The following is a 19,858-nucleotide window of genomic DNA, read 5'->3' as shown; positions in this document are numbered from 1 at the left end:
GGGGTTTATTTACTAAAGCTGGAGAGTCCAAAATCAGACTCCCTTCTGCATAGAAACCAATCAGCTTCTAACCTCAGCTTGTTCAATGAAGCTTTGGCAATGAAACCTGGAAGCTGATTGGTTTCTATGCAGAAGGGAGTCTGATTTTGGACTCTCCAGCTTTAGTAAATAAACCCCCAACTGTCTGCAGAGTCCATAGCTAAAAGACCTCCAGACTTTGTGTGGCCTTCAGACAACAGTGCGCAGAGAGCTTTATGGAATGGGTTTCCGTGGCCGAGCAGCCTTACATCACCAAGTGCAATGCAAAACATTGGATGCAGTGGTGTAAAGCACACCACCACTGGACTCTAGAGCAGTGGAGACTTGTTCTCTGGAGTGACGAATCATGGTTCTGTCTGGCAATCCAATGGGCATGTCTGGGTTTGGAGGTTGCCAGGAGAATGGTACTTGCTTGACTGCATTGTGCCAAGAGTAAAAGTTTGTGGAGGGGGGATTATCATGTTGGGTTGTTTCAAAGGGATTGGGCTTGGCCCCTTAATTGCAGTGAAGGAAACTCTTCAGGCATCAACATACCAAGACACTTTGGACAATTTCATGCTCCCAACTTTGAGAGAACAGTTTGGGGATGGCCCCTTCCAGTTCCAACATGACTATGCACCAGTGCACAAAGCAAGGTCCATAAAAGATGTGGATGAGCAGGTTTGGGGTGGAGCAACTTGACTGGCCTGCACAGAGTCCTGACCTCAACCCTACAGAACACCTCTGGGATGAATTGGAGAAGAGACTGCGAGCCAGGCTTTCTAGTCCGACATCATTCCTGACCTCACAAATGCGCTTCTGGAAGAATGGTCAAACATTCCCAGACACAATCCTAAACCTTATGGACAGCCTTCCTAGAAGAGTCGAAGCTGTTATAGTTGCAAAGGGTGGACTAACTCGTATTTAACCCCATGGACTAAGACTGGAATGCCATTAAAGTTCATGTGCGTGTAAAGGCAGGCATCCCAATAGTTTTGGCAATATAGTGTATATAAAGTCCCTACTCTGAGATATATCTATCTATCTATATACACACATACATATATATGATTTCTAGCTATGGATTTTTAAATTTTTCAGAGATCATTGAAGAAGACACTGCTACTCTAGTGATCTCCATTTGCTTCCAGGCCTCACTCTCAGTGGCTGGCCTGCTGCATTGTGAACACAGGGGGTCGGTCACTCTGCGCAAGCTCCATTCATAAAATGCACAGCATTCTCTAAATGGTGCTCATGCCAAGCGGCTGACTTTTTATGTTCAGAATGCAGCAGGGCAGCAACTCCGCGCGAGACCTGGAAGCAAATGGAGATCACTGGAGTAGTTGTGCCTACTTCAGTGATTTTCAACTTCCAGGTGGCACTGGCCAAGTATGGTATATACACACCTGGAATTCCTCTGTAACCACTTCAGGGTTTCCCCCTTTCCTGACCAGGTCATTTTTTGCTATTCGGCACTGTGCTATTTCAGTTGGTGATTGCTCGGTCATGCAATGCTGTACCCAAACTAACTTTATTTCCATTTTTCAAACAGAGGTTTCATTTGGTGGTATTTGATCACCACTGGGTTTTTATTTTTTGTCAAACTAAAAAAGACCGAAAACTTTGAAAGAAAAAAAAAAAAAAAAAAAAGATATATTCTTTGTTATAAAAAAAATATCCAATAAACCCAAATTTAGTCACACATGTAGGCCGAAATGTATTCTGCTACATGTCTTTGGTAAAAAAGTGGTTTGTGTGAAAGTTGTGTGAAACTATGGTATATATGTATTGGAATTTACACAACTTTTGCTTTCAAATCAAATTTCTTGAGGTGCTAAATGCCAGGGCAGTAAACCCCCCCCCCCTTTCACCAAATGATCCCTTTTTGGAAAGTAGACACCCCAAGGAATTTGCTCAGAGGCATGTTGAGTCCATGGAAGATTTTATTTTGTGTAAAAATTGTTATTTAACAAAAGTTTGTGGCAAAATTGTCACTTAAATGATAGCTCACACATGGCATGGGTATATGTGGAATAACACCCCAAAACACATTCTGCTGCTACTCCTGAGTATGGGAACATCACGTGAGAATTTTTGGCAGCCTTGCCACATACAGGCCCCTTAAATCCAGTGACCACCTTCAGGCTTTCAAAGGCCATATTTCCACATGTCACTCTCTGACTCCTATCAGAATTTCGGAGGCCCTAAAAAGACTGCACAAACACTCCCCAAAAAGACCCCTTTTTGGAAAGTAGACGCTCCAAGGAATTTGGTAAGAGGCATGGTGAGTATTTTTCAGATATTTTTTAAAAAGAAAAAAAAAAATAAATAAATAAATAAAAAGTACATTTTCGTTTTTCATTCTTAATTTCCAAAAACTTGTGGCAACAAATGAGATCTGCAAAATACTCACCATGCCCCTTAGCATATAGTCTTGAGAGTGTCTACTTTCCAAAAAAGGGTAATTTGGGGGGTGCTTCTACTGTCTATCCTGGCATTTCAGGGCCAACATTAGAATCAACTGCCACATACCACCCATTCTTTTAATCACTTGAAGACCAAGCCTTTTCTGACATTTTTGTTTATGTGGAAAAACTTTTTTTTTTTGCTAGATAATGACTTTGAACCAACAAACATACATACATATGTATATATATATATATACACATATACACATACACACACACACATATATATACATACACACACATATATATATATTTTTTAAGCAAAGATAATAAAATGGTGGGTGTTGCAATTTTTTATGTCAGCCAGTATTTGCACAACAATTTTTCAAATGCAAACTTTTTGAAAAAAAATACACTTTTGAATTCTAACGGCTAAAAACACCGTTTGATAAAATATATAAGATGATGTTACACCGAGTAAATAGATGCAAAACATGACATGCTTTAAAACTGCGCATGCCCATGCAACAGTGACAAACTACGTCAATTGTTAATATCCATAGACAAGGCTTTAAAAGCCTTTACAGGTCACCTCTTCAGATTTACACAGGAAATCTAGTGCTAGAATTACTGCCCTTGATCTGAACTTGATGGTGATGCGTCACAAATATGCTGCAGTCGCTATCTACTGTATTCGGGCACAGGCACTGTATGCCACCAGAATAAATTAAAATTAAACAATACAAATTAATTTGAAGTGCAGATTTTCAGCTTTAATTCAAGGGGTTGAACATAAATATCAACTACAAATATTAGGAACTGCAATCATTTTTATACACAGTCCCTCCATTTTCAGGGGTTCAAATGCAAAATTGGACAAATTAATATAATCATAAATAAAATGTTCATTTTTAATATTTTGTTGAGAATCCTTAACTGGCAATGACTGCCTGAAGTCTGGAATCCATGGACCTTATCAAAGACTGGGTTTCCTCCTTTCTGATGCTTTGCTAGGCTCTAACTGCAGCTGTCTTCAGTTGTTCTTTGTTTGTGGGTCTTTCTGCCTTTTAGTTTTGCCTTCAGCAAGTGCAATGCATGTCAATTGGGTTGAGATCAGGTGATTGACTCAGCCATTGCAGAATATTCCATTTTTCCTTCAAATCTCCTGGATTGCTTTTGCAGTATGTTTTGGATCATTGTTCATCTGTACTGTGAAGCGCCATCCAATCAACTTTGCTGCATTTGGCTAAATCTGGGCTGACAGTATATCTCTAAACACTGCAGAATTCATCCGGCTGCTTCTGTCACATCATCAATAAACACCAATGACCCAGTCCCACTGGAAGCCATTAATGCTCATGCCATCACACTGCCACCACCACACTTTTTTCATCCCGTCATTCTGGTACAGATTAATCTTAGTTTCATCCGTCCAAAGAATGCTTTTCCAGAACTGGTCTGGCTTTTTTAGATTTTTTTTTGAAAAATCTAAACTGGCTTTTCTATTCTTCAGGCTTATGAATGGTTTGCACCTTGTGGTGAACCCTCTGTATTTGCTCTCATGAAGTCTTTTCTTGATTGGAAACTTTGACAATGATACCCCCACCTCCTGGAGAGTGTCCTTCACTTGCTGGATGTTGTGAATGGGTTTTTCTTTACCATAAAGAGGATCCTGCGATCATCCACCACTGTTGTCTTCCATGGACGTCCATGCCTTTTTATGTTACTGAGCTTACCAGTGCGTTCTTTCCTCAGAATGTAAAAAACTGTTGATTAGCAGCTCCTGATAATTTGTTTCATTTTTGAAGCCTTACAATGGCCTGTTTCACTTGCATGGACAGCTCCTTTGAACGCATGACTTAGGTACACAGCAATAGATTCCAAATGCAAATACCACACTTAGAAACAACTCCAGACCTTTTACCTGATTAATTGATTTAGAAATAAGACCACTTCTGGCCATGAAACAGCTTTTGATTTAATTGTCCAATTACCTTTAGTCCCTTGAAAAAAGGGGATGGCTACTCTTAAGAGCTGTAATTCCTAAACCCTTCCTCCAAATTTGGATGTACATACCTTCAAATTAAACCTGAAAGTGTGCATTTTCAGCCCATATCCATTATATAACTATAGCTGGTTTTGGTAAATACCGGTAAAAAAAATAAAATTGTGCCTGTGTCCAAATATATTTGGACTTAACTGTACATACTGATATGGAACCAACGCTTGCCTTTGTGTGCTAGCACGAGGGGAAAGGGGCTGGGGTAATTTTTTTTTTTGTTATTTTGCTTTTTAAAAATTTTTACACTGTCCCTTTACATAACTTTTATTGTTATCACAAGAAATTTAAAAATCTCACATGATAGCAATAGGCATTGACCTTCTCTTTCTCTTCTGAGAAATCTGGGGTCTATTAGACTCTAGATCTCTCCTCTGCCTTTAAAGTATCTGTTCACACAAAGATTGGTGTGATCAGAGGTTTCCCAATTTTAAAATGGCACTGTTTATGTTCGGCAAAACCGAAATGATGAAATGCTTGTTGTTTCGGTTTCTTAGACCATAGAGATGATTGGAGCCATTTCGGTCTCTGATCAGCTCTATGGTCAGCCACCAGAACTGCTGGCTGCATTCTTGAGTTCCCTGGTGGGATGGGAAAGCCTGAGAAAGCAGAAGGAGGGAATGTCCCTTCCCACTGCTTGTATAAGAGATCTAGCATCTAATTAGATATTAAAGCTGACCGCCAGCTAAAAATACGATACCAGGATGATTCCTGTAGCTGCAGGAATCATCCTGGTATAACCATTCAAACGCCAGTGACATACCAGTATGTTGGTGGTCCTTGATGAGCAAACATGTAATGCTGTTTTTTTTTTTTACCCAAGAGGGTATTATCATTGAAATGCATGAAGAGCATTTTCGTATCATATCTATGCCTGGCCATGGCAGCAGAGAACATGGGCAAATGATTAATTGGGTCTGCGGACCAATATGATCCCAATTCATTCTTTTTTGTAATGCCCAAGTTGAGGGTTAGGCCCAAAAAAGTTCTACATTCAGAAACAATGTTAGGTTTTCATGTGAATTGTCTGGAAAGAGCTGAATTTGGGTGGGCGACAATGTATTGTGCATATAAATTGCTTTGACCCACAATAAATTGATATAAATCTTCATGAAAAACAGTGAAAGGGCCAAAACGCTAGTGCTGGCAGCGAACTGGGCTGATCCTGCTAACACTGTTTTTGGGGACACTATACTAAGGGGGCACTAGTATAGTTCTGTTCGTGATCAATATAATGATCCCTACAAATACTATACTAGTAATGGCAGTGATCAGCGACCTATAGCATGAGTGTGATGGTGTGCAAGCAATCTAAAACTAGCTGACCCTGGCTGGGAGGGGCGCTAACTGACCCTGACGCTATCTGATGCCGCTAGTGACAGTAATATAGTGAGCAGTGAAACATTCTAAATACTGACACTGTACTAATGGCACTAGCTGGGTGACAAACGGCGATCAAAGGGTTAAATATGCTAATGTGATCAAAGGGTTAATAAAAGGTCATGTGATCAGCTGTGTCCAAACACAGCTGATCACATGTAAACAGGGAAATGCCGGTTATCGGCATTTCTCTCCTCTCGAGCTGTCACGCTGACAGCTCGAGACGAGAGCCGGTATTCGGCTTTCCGCGGAGGGGACATGTACGCAGATCATCAGGGAACTGATGATCAGTGTGCCCTGATGATCAGTGTAGCCCCAGCAGTGCCACCTGTCAGGGTCCATCAGTGCCACATATCAGTGCCTACCAGTGCACATCAATGCCACATATAAGTGCCGCCTATCAGTGCCATATATCAGTGCTGCCTTTCAGTGCCCATCTGTGATGCCTGTCAATGCTCATCAGTGCCACCTACCAGTGCCTCATCAGTGCCACCTATCAGTGTCCATCAGTGCAGCCTATCAGTGCCCATCACTGCAACCTCATTAGCGCACATCAGTGAAGGAGAAAAATCACTTATTTACAAAATTTTATAATAAAAACTAAGGAAAAACTTTTTTTTTCAAAATTTTCTGTGGTTTTTGGTTTAAGAAAAAATAAAAAACCCAGAGTTGATTAAATAACACCAAAATAAAGCTCTGTCACAAAAAAATGATAAAAATTTCATATGGGTACAGTGTTGCATGACCGCTCAATTGTCATTCAAAGTGCGACAGCGCTGAAAGCTGGAAATTGGCCTGGGCAGGAAGGCGGTTTAAGTGCCCTGTAGGCTTGTGGTTAAAATAAGCACGCAGTTTCAGAAGGACTAAAAACCAAAGTTGGACTCGCACGTTATTTATAATTAATTTAAAATGATTTAGAATTTTATATGGTTTATGGATATAGTCTGTTGAGTATATTTCACATTAGTGGAGAACGACATTTTTGCATTTGTTTTCTTTTTACTATTTTTTTATTTTTTACTAACTGTAATGAATGGGTTAAGTTCATGACAGTTCAAAATACTAGTGATCTATGATTGGCTACAGCTAATCACAACGGTACAGGGTGTTGTGATTGGCCCATGTACCATGTGAGAGCCGTGGGCCAATCACACAATCATAGATCACCAGGAAAGGAAGCAAAGCCGCTATGAATCCAGACTGATTCGTAACATTTTGCTAACATTGTGATCGTATAGCCCTCCTCTTAGTACAATAGATCGACGTACCAGTACATCGGTCTGCCTGTACATGCCTGCCCAAAGGGCAGATGGCAAGTGGTTAAACAAGAAACAAATACAACCTTTTTTCCCTCATTTTGGATGGTGTAAAGAAAGGTTATAACCCCTCTCAGGTTTCTTTGTTATCAGTGTCCTATATGGAAAGAATTTCCTTCAACTTCCTTTCCCATAGCCGCAACAAGAAGCAAGAGGTAATCCCTACAAAGAGATGTATCGTACATCGCACCCACCCCTGCAAACCCCCGCTATAATTTGCTGCAGGAGCAGTTCATCAGCAGTTCCCAGCCAATGATTTTTGCCTGCAGCAAATGAAGTAGTTGTCCTGTGCCTGTATTTGTAAATACAGATACAGGATATTGCTGCTTCTTATCTTCATGGACCATTTTTGGTCCAGGAAGAGAAAAGAGAACACCACATTGAGTAAAAACAACAGCCTTTGCACCCACACACCTTAGGCACATTTAAGCCTTCAATCGACTTTATTAACCCTTTGATCACATTATCAAATTTAATCCTTTGATCGCCCGTCACCCAGCTAGTGCCATTAGTACAATGTCACTATTTAGAATTTTTCACTGATCACTATATTACTGTCACTAGCGGCATCAGATAGATTCTTTCTGAACATACTGTGACCATCCGTAGGTGCTATCCTTTTGCCGGATTACATGAATGCACTTCCCTGCAAACTCCTCCTACAGTCATGTTCAATCATTGATTTCATAGCTACATGTCTCTGCCTTAAATTGGTACAATTGATCTTACCAGGTATAGCAAAATATTCTGGCTGCATTGTTCCCTTTGTGATAACAATCCTGAAAACATCGGCCAGGAATGGTTCATCCAACTGTGGGAGTTCCTTTCTCTCTTTTTCTATATTTCATATATCTCATGCATGTTGGCCGTCAGTGCATGACAGTAATAATAATGACAAAACATTTGTTACTAGTCAATGGATTTATTATTTTATTAATTAAATTTTTTTTTTTTTTATTATTTTTAAATTTTATAATTCCTAGTAATGTATTTACAAGCCGCTTTTATTAATGTATGAACTTTTTAACATTTTTTAGTATTTTTTGATTCCTTTTATGTACATTCTATATGGTTCCTTGTAAACTTGTTGATTATGTACTGTAATTGATTGACACCCGGGCCCCTCCTCCCTGCCTAGGACAGCCCAACCCATAGGGGAGGGCCCTATTTCAGTCTGGAGGCATAAATGGGAACACACACTCTCAGTCCAGCCAGCTCTGAGGAAGAAGGCATGTCCTTCGAAACGCGTCAGCTGTACTGAGTGGCTTCCTCCATGATGGGATTCGCATTGGCATCTTGCCTCTAAAGTCCCTTTGAGGACTTACATGCTTGTTTTTATTCGCTGTTTGTGAGTACCATTCTTTTATTTAATAAATTTTGGTTACTGAGGTAATGCGCAAGGTTGGTGCGCTTCTCTTTTTTTGTTCTTCTTCACAGCGGCATCAGATAGTGTCAGGGTCAGTTAGCGTCCCTCCCAGCCAAAGTCAGCTAGCGTTAAATTGCCTGCACACCATTGCACTCAGCTATAGGTCGCTGATCACCGCCATGGCTAGTACAGTGTCTGTATGGATCAATATAATGATCATGAACAGAACTATACTAGTGCCCCCTTAATATACTGTCCACAAAAACGCAGTGTTAGCAGGATCAGTCCAGTTTGCTGTACTTGCGTTTAGCCCCTCGCCACCCCACCCCCCCTTCCATTCCCCCAACAAGTGCAGTGTCAGTAGTTCACGGTCACCTGATACAGTCTTGAGAACGCCCTGTGGGTGGGGCGAAACGCATTGACGTACTTCCGGCTGGCCGTCCCCAACGTCCTACGTCATTTCCGGTGAGTGGAACGCACGCCGAGTCGTGCGTTCCAAGTGGCCATTTTGCTTAGTGGAGGAAGTTTTTCTTTGGAGTCTGTCATCCTGTTCTGAACAAGGCTGTGAGGTCCTGCTATAAGATCTGTGGAATTTCGTTTTTTATCTTCAATAAATGCTGGTTATTATCTTTCAAAATGTGAGTGGTCTGGCTTAAAGTAAATTTTAAGTAAAAAGGTATAACAGTATCACACTATTAGTCTTTTTTTTCCTTCCTGGAATTGGTGGAGTTGGCGAGGGGAACAATTGGAGGAATATCCATATCTTTGAGGTGGAAAATAGTGGAGGTCCTAAAGGGGGTCCAGGAACCCTAAATAATCCTGAAAGGCGTTATACTCACTATTATCTGGTGAGTGCGGTTCATGTTGGTTTTTGCACTGGTGGATGGTGGAAAGATCACTATAAGCATTGAAGATTTTCAATCAAAAGTTTCTTTGGGGCACTGGACTTTTCTTCTTTTTAATGTGTCACTGATTTTTTTCTTTTTTGGATCACTTGATTTTTTAATATTTTGTGTATCACTGGACTTTAAATTTATTTTAATAATTAATGATTTTTTTGTGTGACACTTATACCAAAATGTAATGGTTATTGTTTAATATTGCACACTTATTGTTGTGAGGTAGTTTGTGTTTTGCGCTGGTTTATATTGGAAAAAAAAACCCCCAAAAAAAAAAACTGATACATTGTATATAAAACCACAGTGCTAGTAAGATCAGGCCTGATCTCTGCTAACACTAGCAGGTGAATTTTATTTGTAGCGTTTCCAGCAGTCCCTGACAGCCAGGAGCTCTTTTTCCCATGAATAGCACTAGTTCCTGCAAATTTAGTGCCCAAAATGTCCCAAAAATTATGCACTAGTGAAGAGGCATACAGGATTCTGAGCATGTCAGATGACAGCGAAGGGTAAGCCTCTCTGACAGAATCCACCTCAGAATACGAGCCTCTAGAAAGCAGCGGAACCCTGACAGGAGCTTGGACAATGGAGAAGAGGTCCCTGTTAAGATCAGGCGTACCCAACCCTAGGTAGCTGAAGTGCTAGAATCACATGACATGTCTCATATGTAGCAGGGTCCAAGTTCTAGTGCCGCAATAGGTTTTGGTTATCTGGCAAGAACCAGCATCCTAGTACATCCTGGCATTTTACACATCAGCCCTGCAGTATAGTGGCGAGTCTCAGAAATGCAGTCAAAGCTGATGAGGTGGCTAGAACTAGTAGAATAGTGACAATCGATGTGAAGAGGGGAATCTACTAGGTTATTTTTTTCCTTCAGCCCAGGAAAAAAAAAAAGAAAAATACATAAGTGGGTGCAGGGCGTTAAGATTATTTAAAACGTTGTTTTTACTGAAGTTTGCATAACCTAAATACAGCATATACAGGCAAATACAGAGTAGGGGATGAGATATAGATATATATATATATATATATATATATATATAATATACACACACACACAGTTGTGTTCAAAAAATAGCAGTGTTTGTATTCTTTACAAACTCAAACATTCACTATATAAACTGAAAAATGTTTGAAGATTTTGCTGTCCTTTAAATCACTTAATATTTAGTTGTATAAGCACTGTTTCTGAGAACTGCTGTACATTTGTGTTGCATGGAGCCAACCAACTTCTGGCACCTGTGAACAGGTATTCCAGCCCAGGATGATTGGACTACATTCCACAGTTCTTCTCTATTTCTTGGTTTTGCCTCAGAAACTGCATTTTTTATGTCACCCCACAAGTTTTCTATTGGATTAAGAACCGGGGATTGGGCTGGCCACTCCATAACGTCAATCTTGTTGGTCTGGAAGCAAGATGTTGCACGTTTACTGGTGTGTTTGGGGTCGTTGTCTTGTTGGAAAACCCATTTCAAGGGCATTTAATTTTCAGCATAAGGCAGCATGACCTCTTCAAGTATTCTGATGTATTCAAACTGATCCATGATCCCTGGTATGCGATAAATAGGCCCAACACCGTAGTATGAGAAACATCCCCATATCTGTTGGATTTCTATTACTCTACTACACCTGCTAGAAAATGATTTGCCATGTAGAAATATAATTTCTACTAAAAACAGTGATTGATCAGGTTAGTGATGTCTGACTGCTATTATCTTGAACACAACTGTGTGTATATATATATATATATATATATATATATATATATATATATATATACACACAGTGGGGATCGAAAGTTTGGGCACCCCAGCTAAAAATGTGTATTAATGTGCATAAAGAAGCCAAGGAAAGATGGAAAAATCTCCAAAAGGCATCAAATTACAGATTAGACATTCTTATAATATGTCAACAAAAGTTAGATTTTATTTCCATCATTTACACTTTCAAAATAACAGAAAACAAAAAAATGGTGGCTGCAAAAGTTTGGGCACCCTGCAGAGTTAATGTCTTGTACTGCCCCCTTTGGCAAGTATCACAGCTTGTAAACGCTTTTTGTAGCCAGCCAAGAGTCTTTCAATTCTTGTTTGAGGTATCTTTGCCCATTCTTCCTTACAAAAGTCTTCCAGTTCTTTGAGATTTCTGGGCTGTCTGTCACGCACTGCTTTTTTAAGGTCTATCCATAGATTTTCAATTATGTTGAGGTCAGGAGATTGTGAAGGCCATGGCAAAACCTTCAGTTTACGCCTCTTGATGTAATCCCCCGTGGATTTCGAGGTGCGTTTAGGATCAATATCCATTTGTAGAAGCCATCCTCTCTTTAACTTCAGCTTTTTCACAGATGGCATCAAGTTACCATCCAAAATTTGCTGAAATTTTATTGAATCCATTTTTCCTTCTACTCGTGAGATGTTCCCTGTGCCACTGGCTGCAACACAACCCCAAAGCATGATTGATCCAACCCCATGCCTAACAGTTGGACAGAGGTTCTTTTCATTAAATTCTGTGCCCCTTCTTCTCCAAACGTACCTTTGCTCATTCCGGCCAAAAAGTTCAATTTTAACCTCATCGGTCCACAGAACTTGTTTCCAAAATGCATCAGGCTTGTCTATATGTTCATTTGCAAAGTTCAAACGATGATTTTTGTGGTGAGGACGTAGAAGAGGTTTTCTTCTGATGACTCTTCCATGAAGACCATATTTGTACAAGTATCTCTTTATAGTGGAATAGTGTACCACAACTCCAGTGTCTGCCAGATCTTTCTGGAGGGATCGTGCAGTCAAACGTGGGTTTTGAATTGTTTTTCTCACAATCCTGCGAGCTGTTCTGTCTGATATTTTTCTTGGTCTTCCAGATCTTGCTTTAACTTCCACTGTTCCTGATGACTGCCATTTCCTAATTACATTCCGAACAGAGGATATTGACACCTGAAAACGCTTTGCTATCTTCTTATAGCCTTCTCCAGCTTTGTGAGCGTCAACTATTTTCAGTTTCAGTTTTCTAGACAACTGCTTAGAAGAACCCATGGTGCTGATTGTTGGGGCAAGGTCAGATGAGTCTGGGCATTTAAAACCTTTGAGATTGACATCACCTGGTCACCTGGATGATTGAGAACAATCCATGACACTGGCAGGTCTCAGCTTTGCAAAGGGGGCAGTGCATGCTATAAATTCTTCAAGGTGCCCAAACTTTTGCAGACGCCATTTTTTTGTTTTCTGTTATTTTGAAAGTGTAAATGATGGAAATAAAATCTAACTTTTGTTGACATATTATAAGAATGTCTAATCTGTAATTTGATGCCTTTTGGAGATTTTTCCATCTTTCCTTGGCTTCTTTATGCACATTAATACACATTTTTAACCGGGGGTGCCCAAACTTTCGATCCCCACTGTATATATATAAATAATATCATAATAGACATTCTCACATACATAATAACAAAGTCATATGCTGTAATGCAAATTCCCTTGATGCTAAAAACTAAACAGAAAACGCCTACATCCGGTAGTTCAAAGAGTATTCACCAAGACTGTCCTATAATGGTATATTAGGAAGTTGGGAGAATTTTACTGAATAAAGACATACCACCCATATGATCTTATTAAATAAAGAGTTATGACGTTAGTAGAAACTGCAAATTAGTTTTCAGGTAACTCACATGTATAAAAAAAAGTCCTCCCAAGGGCCCAAGATTTTGTCAAATTTGTGGGTACATCCCCTAGCTTCATAGGTCAATTTATAAAATAGTAAGACCTGGATTTATCAGATTCCTCCACAAATTAATATGGATGATTTCTGAGTGGACCTATTGTAGCACTACAATGTATAGTAAAAGTGTGCAAGAGTGAGAGCTAGTTGGCAAGCTACTGTATGCACCAAAAAGGCACCATATCAACCTTCTGAGTCTAAATATAAAATGGGGTGCAGCGCTATAATGATAACAGGATATAATGCAATACACAGTTAAAGATCTTAGATTAAGATGACCATAATGCAGGTCTAAGAGTGCAATATGAACAATCAACAGATTACACATCTAGTCCCATATGGAGGTCATCAATATCAAATCAGCAAGTGTCACTACTGGTGGTACATTTCGGACATTTGCTTATTTGATATTGATGACCTCCATATGGGACTAGATGTGTAATCTTATGATTGTTCATATTGCACTCTTAGATTAAGATGACCATAACGCAGGTCTAAGATCGTTTACTGTGTATTGCATTATATCCTGTTATCATTATAGCGCTGCACCCCATTTTATATTGTAGCACTATAGTTTTCCTTGCATAAAACCGTAAGATTCACAAAAATGGTTGTGTTTTTTTTGTTTGTTTCTATATAATCTTTATTCAATATACAATCAGAAAACTTGCACATTACACCTTCCTGTACAAACTTTACTATTTGCCACAAAACATACAGTCAGGTCCATAAATATTGGGACATCGACACAATTCTAACATTTTGGCTCTATACACCACCACAATGGATTTGAAATGAAACAAACAAGATGTGCTTTAACTGCAGACTGTCAGCTTTAATTTGAGGGTATTTACATCCAAATCAGGTGAACAGTGTAGGAATTACAACAGTTTGCATATGTGCCTCCCACTTGTTAAGGGACCAAAAGTAATGGGACAGAATAATAATCATAAATCAAACTTTCACTTTTTAATACTTGGTTGCAAATCCTTTGCAGTCAATTGCAGCCTGAAGCCTGGAATGCATAGACATCACCAGACGCTGGGTTTCAACCCTGGTGATGCTCTGCCAGGCCTCTACTGCAACTGTCTTCAGTTCCTGCTTGTTCTTGGGGCATTTTCCCTTCAGTTTTGTCTTCAGCAAGTGAAATGCATGCTCAATCGGATTCAGGTCAGGTGATTGACTTGGCCATTGCATAACATTCCACTTCTTTCCCTTAAAAAACTCTTTGGTTGCTTTTGCAGTATGCTTTGGGTCATTGTCCATCTGCACTGTGAAGCGGCGTCCAATGAGTTCTGAAGCATTTGGCTGAATATGAGCAGATAATATTGCCCGAAACACTTCAGAATTCATCCTGCTGCTTTTGTCAGCAGTCACATCAATAAATACAAGAGAACCAGTTCCATTGGCAGCCATACATGCCCACGCCATGACACTACCCCCACCATGCTTCACTGATGAGGTGGTATGCTTAGGATCATGAGCAGTTCCTTTCCTTCTCCATACTCTTCTCTTCCCATCACTCTGGTACAAGTTGATCTTGGTCTCATCTGTCCATAGGATGTTGTTCCAGAACTGTGAAGGCTTTTTTAGATGTCGTTTGGCAAACTCTAATCTGGCCTTCCTGTTTTTTGAGGCTCACCAATGGTTTACATCTTGTGGTGAACCCTCTGTATTTACTCTGGTGAAGTCTTCTCTTGATTGTTGACTTTGACACACATACACCTATCTCCTGGAGAGTGTTCTTGATCTGGCCAACTGTTGTGAAGGGTGTTTTCTTCACCAGGGTAAGAATTCTTTGGTCATCCACCACAGTTGTTTTCCGTCTTCCGGGTCTTTTGTTGTTGCTGAGCTCACCAGTGCATTCCTTCTTTTTAAGAATGTTCCAAATAGTTGTTTTGGCCTTGCCTAATGTTTTTGCTATCTCTCTGATGGGTTTGTTTTGTTTTTTCCGCCTAATGATGGCTTGCTTCACTGATAGTGACAGCTCTTTGGATCTCATCTTGAAAGTTGATAGCAACAGATTCCAAATGCAAATGGCACACTTGAAATGAACTTTGGACCTTTTATCTGCTCATTGTAATTGGGATAATGAGGGAATAACGCACACCTGGCCACAGCTGAGAAGCCAATTGCCCCATTACTTTTGGTCCCTTAAGAAGTGGGAGGCACATATGCAAACTGTTGCAATTCCTACACCGTTCACCTGATTTGGATGTAAGTACCCTCAAATTAAAGCTGACAGTTTGCAGTTAAAGCAAATCTTGTTCATTTAATTTCAAATCCATTGTGGTGGTGTATAGAGCCAAAAATGTTAGAATTGTGTAGATGTCCCAATATTTATGGACCTGACTGTTAGAGATGAGCGAAGTATTCAAACATTCGATTCGACTGATTCAGCGAATTCGTGGAAAAATTTTGATTCAAGTCGAATATATTCGCTGCGAATTTAACTTATAAAAGGGTGTTTCTAGGCTTCAGAGAGCCTTTATATTAGTGCAGAACACTGTACCTTTAATTTAAATGCCCTTGGAGTCTGCTGGGGAAGAGAAATAATACTGACAGTCAGTATGACATGCAGATGAGTGCCGTCGATCTTAGAATCACCGCACACTTCACTCATTTGGGCAGTCACGGGGCCAAAACCAGAGTGTGGAGCCACAGTGTGGCGGTGGAGGCAGCAGCAATGGGAGGCCATACAGCACCCTATGACAAAAATGGAAACCACCAGCAGTGTGAGGAGACCTGAAAGTGGCACATGGCAGAGTGTGGCGATGGAGACAGCAGCTATGGGAGGCCGTACAGGGACCCATGACACACTCTGGACCTGGCAGCAGCATGAGGAGGCGGTACAGGGGCCCATGACAGATTACGGGCCTGGCAGCAGCATGAGGAGTCGATACGGGGGCCCATGGCAGATTAGGGGCCTGGCAGCAGCTATGGGAGGCCCGTAATCTGCCAGCACCCTATGACAAAAAATGGAACACACCAGCAGTGTGAGGAGACCTGAAAGTGGCACATGGCAGAGTGTGGCGATGGAGACAGCAGCAATGGGAGGCCGTACAGGGACCCATGAGAGACTCTGGACTTGGCAGCAGCATGAGGAGGCGGTATAGGGGCCCATGGCAGATTAGGGGCCTGGCAGCAGCTATGGGAGGCCCGTAATCTGCCAGCACCCTATGACAAAAAATGGAACACACCAGCAGTGTGAGGAGACCTGAAAGTGGCACATGTTTGGGGCATGATTCATGGCGGATTTAGTCAGTTGTGTCAGGAACTGGTGGTTTGAAATCCAGACTAATCCACGCCTGATTCATTTTCACAAACGTGAGTCTCTCCACACTTTGGGTGGACAGTCGTGTCCTCCGCGGAGTTGCAATACCTCCTGCCGCACTAAACACGCGCTCCGATGCCACGCTACTGGCCGGGCATGACAGCCTTTCAAGGGCAAATTCAGCTAGTTGGGGCCAAAGGTCAAGTTTCGTTGCCCAGTAGTCAAGGGGATTGTCTACCTCGGTTGGCAGGGTGCTGTCCAAGTAGGCCTAAGCCTGTTGTTTGAGGTCCTGCTCCAGGTCCACCTGATGCTGCTGCTGCTGCGGCTGGTTAGTAGTTTCCTCACTGCTCTGGTGAAGAAAGCTACTCATCATCGACTGCAGACTGAGGCAGCTGCTGCTGGTGGAGCTGCCACTGCTCCTACCACCCCACCCCTCCCCTGCTGCCATGGCAGCGGAACGTGAGCGCACAGGGCTTACAGTGTCTGAGGATGGACGTTGGCGCAGACAGGCAGAGACCAGCAGACTACATAGGTGGTTTTTATAGTACGTTATTTTGGCCTCCCTCTCAGCAGGTGTGAAAAAGGCCACCATTTTTGAACGGTAGCGAGGGTCCAACAAGGTGGACAGCCAAAAGTCATCCCTCTGTCTGATGGTTATTATTCGGCTGTCGGTACGCAAGCAAGCGAGCATGCTATGGGCCATTTGTGCCAAGGAATGCGAGGGACTCCCTGCCTCCATCTCCACAGCATACTGCCACGGTGCGTCTGGGTCCTCTGTCTCCTCCTCTACCAGATGCTCCTGCTCCTCCACTCCTGTCCGCTGAGTGGAAAAACCACCCATTTCACTCAATAATTCCTGAGCACCAATGTCCTCCTCTACCTCCTCCTCTTCTTCCTGTCCTGCCCCCACAGGGGTCATGTGGCGTTGAGATCTGTGCGCCACGTCTACCGCACCCTGACCAGCCATTGTTAACAGCATTTGTTCCAGGACGTGCAACAGAGGAATGACGTCGTTCATCCCATAGTCCTGCCGACTCACGAATAGCGTGGCCTCCTCAAAGGGCCTGAGCAAGCGCAGGTGTCACGCATTAGCTGCCAATGGCTGACATCTAAGTTACACAGGGAGTACCTTTATCCGCTTTTAACATCAGGAAATCTGTGATGGCCTTTTGCTGTTCGTAAAGACGGTCTAACATATGTAGGGTTGAATTCCACCTTGTTGCAACGTCACAGCATGAGGAGTCGGTACGGGGGCCCATGGCAGATTACGGGCCTGGCAGCAGCAATGGGAGGCCCGTAATCTGCCAGCACCCTATGACAAAAAATGGAACACACCAGCAGTGTGTGAGGAGACCTGAAAGTGGCACATGGCAGAGTGTGGCGATGGAGACAGCAGCAATGGGAGGCCGTACAGGGACCCATGACAGACTCTGGACTTGGCAGCAGCATGAGGAGGCGGTATAGGGGCCCATGGCAGATTAGGGGCCTGGCAGCAGCTATGGGAGGCCCGTAATCTGCCAGCACCCTATGTCAAAAAATTGAACACACCAGCAGTGTGTGAGGAGACCTGAAAGTGGCACATGGCAGAGTGTGGCGATGGAGACAGCAGCAATGGGAGGCCGTACAGGGACCCATGACACACTCTGGACCTGGCAGCAGCATGAAGAGGCGGTACAGGGGCCCATGGCAGATTAGGGGCCTGGCAGCAGCTATGGGAGGCCCGTAATCTGCCAGCACCCTATGACAAAAAATGGAACACACCAGCAGTGTGAGGAGACCTGAAAGTGGCACATGGCATGAGACACTGTGGACCTGGCAGCAGCATGAGGAGGCGGTACAGGGGCCCATGGCAGATTAGGGGCCTGGCAGCAGCTATGGGAGGCCCGTAATCTGCCAGCACCCTATGTCAAAAAATTGAACACACCAGCAGTGTGTGAGGAGACCTGAAAGTGGCACATGGCAGAGTGTGGCAATGGAGACAGCAGCAATGGGAGGCCGTACAGGGACCCATGAGAGACTCTGGACCTGGCAGCAGCATGAGGAGGCGGTATAGGGGCCCATGGCAGATTAGGGGCCTGGCAGCAGCTATGGGAGGCCCGTAATCTGCCAGCACCCTATGTCAAAAAATTGAACACACCAGCAGTGCGAGGAGACCTGAAAGTGGCACATGGCATGAGACACTGTGGACCTGGCAGCAGCATGAGGAGGCGGTACAGGGGCCCATGGCAGATTAGGGGCCTGGCAGCAGCTATGGGAGGCCCGTAATCTGCCAGCACCCTATGACAAAAAATGGAACACACCAGCAGTGTGAGTAGACCTGAAAGTGGCACATGGCAGGGGCATGATTCATGGCGGATTTAGTCAGTTGTGTCAGGAACTGGTGGTTTGAAATCCAGACTAATCCACGCCTGATTCATTTTCACAAACGTGAGTCTCTCCACACTTTGGGTGGACAGTCGTGTCCTCCGCAGAGTTACAATACCTCCTGCCGCACTAAACACGCGCTCCGATGCCACGCTACTGGCCGGGCATGACAGCCTTTCAAGGGCAAATTCAGCTAGTTGGGGCCAAAGGTCAAGTTTCGTTGCCCAGTAGTCAAGGGGATTGTCTACCTCGGTTGGCAGGGTGCTGTCCAAGTAGGCCCAAGCCTGTTGTTTGAGGTCCTGCTCCAGGTCCACCTGATGCTGCTGCTGCTGCGGCTGGTTAGTAGTTTCCTCACTGCGCTGGTGAAGAAAGCTACTCATCATCGACTGCAGACTGAGGCAGCCGCTGCTGGTGGAGCTACCACTGCTCCTACCACCCCACCCCTCCCCTGCTGCCATGGCAGCGGAACGCGAGCGCACAGGGCCCACAGTGTCTGAGGATGGACGTTGGCGCACAAAGGCAGAGACCAACTGACTACATAGGTGGTTTTTATAGTACGTTATTTTGGCCTCCCTCTCAGCAGGTGTGAAAAAGGCCACCATTTTTGAACGGTAGCGAGGGTCCAACAAGGTGGACAGCCAAAAGTCATCCCTCTGTCTGATGGTTATTATTCGGCTGTCGCTACGCAAGCAACCGAGCATGCTATGGGCCATTTGTGCCAAGGAATGCGAGGGACTCCCTGCCTCCATCTCCACAGCATACTGCCACGGTGCGTCTGGGTCCTCTGTCTCCTCTTCCTCCTCCTCTACCAGATGCTTCTGCTCCTCCACTCCTGTCCGCTGAGTGGAAAAACCACCCATTTCACTCAATAATTCCTGAGCACAAATGTCCTCCTCTACCTCCTCCTCTTCTTCCTGTCCTGCCCCCACAGGGGTCATGTGGCGTTGAGATCTGTGCGCCACGTCTACCGCACCCTGACCAGCCATTGTTAACAGCATTTGTTCCAGGACGTGCAACAGAGGAATGACGTCATTCATCCCATAGTCCTGCCGACTCACAAATAGCGTGG

At 43.1% G+C, this 19,858-nt stretch overlaps 1 protein-coding gene across 3 annotated transcripts in view; it reads right to left on the bottom strand.

The window, feature by feature from the left end:
- Window positions 1-19,858, bottom strand: part of LOC149469994 (C4b-binding protein alpha chain-like) — a 230,459-nt gene that overhangs the window by 132,930 nt on the left and 77,671 nt on the right. The gene's annotated exons all lie outside the window — the stretch shown is intronic.

The sequence above is a fragment of the Staurois parvus genome, unplaced genomic scaffold (assembly GCF_062004578.1).
Source record: "Staurois parvus isolate SC_StPar_1 unplaced genomic scaffold, SC_StPar_1.0 ptg000056l, whole genome shotgun sequence".
NCBI lineage: Eukaryota > Metazoa > Chordata > Amphibia > Anura > Ranidae > Staurois > Staurois parvus.
The sequence above is the reverse complement of the archived record's forward strand: the minus strand, read 5'-3'. Positions and strand labels throughout refer to the sequence as shown.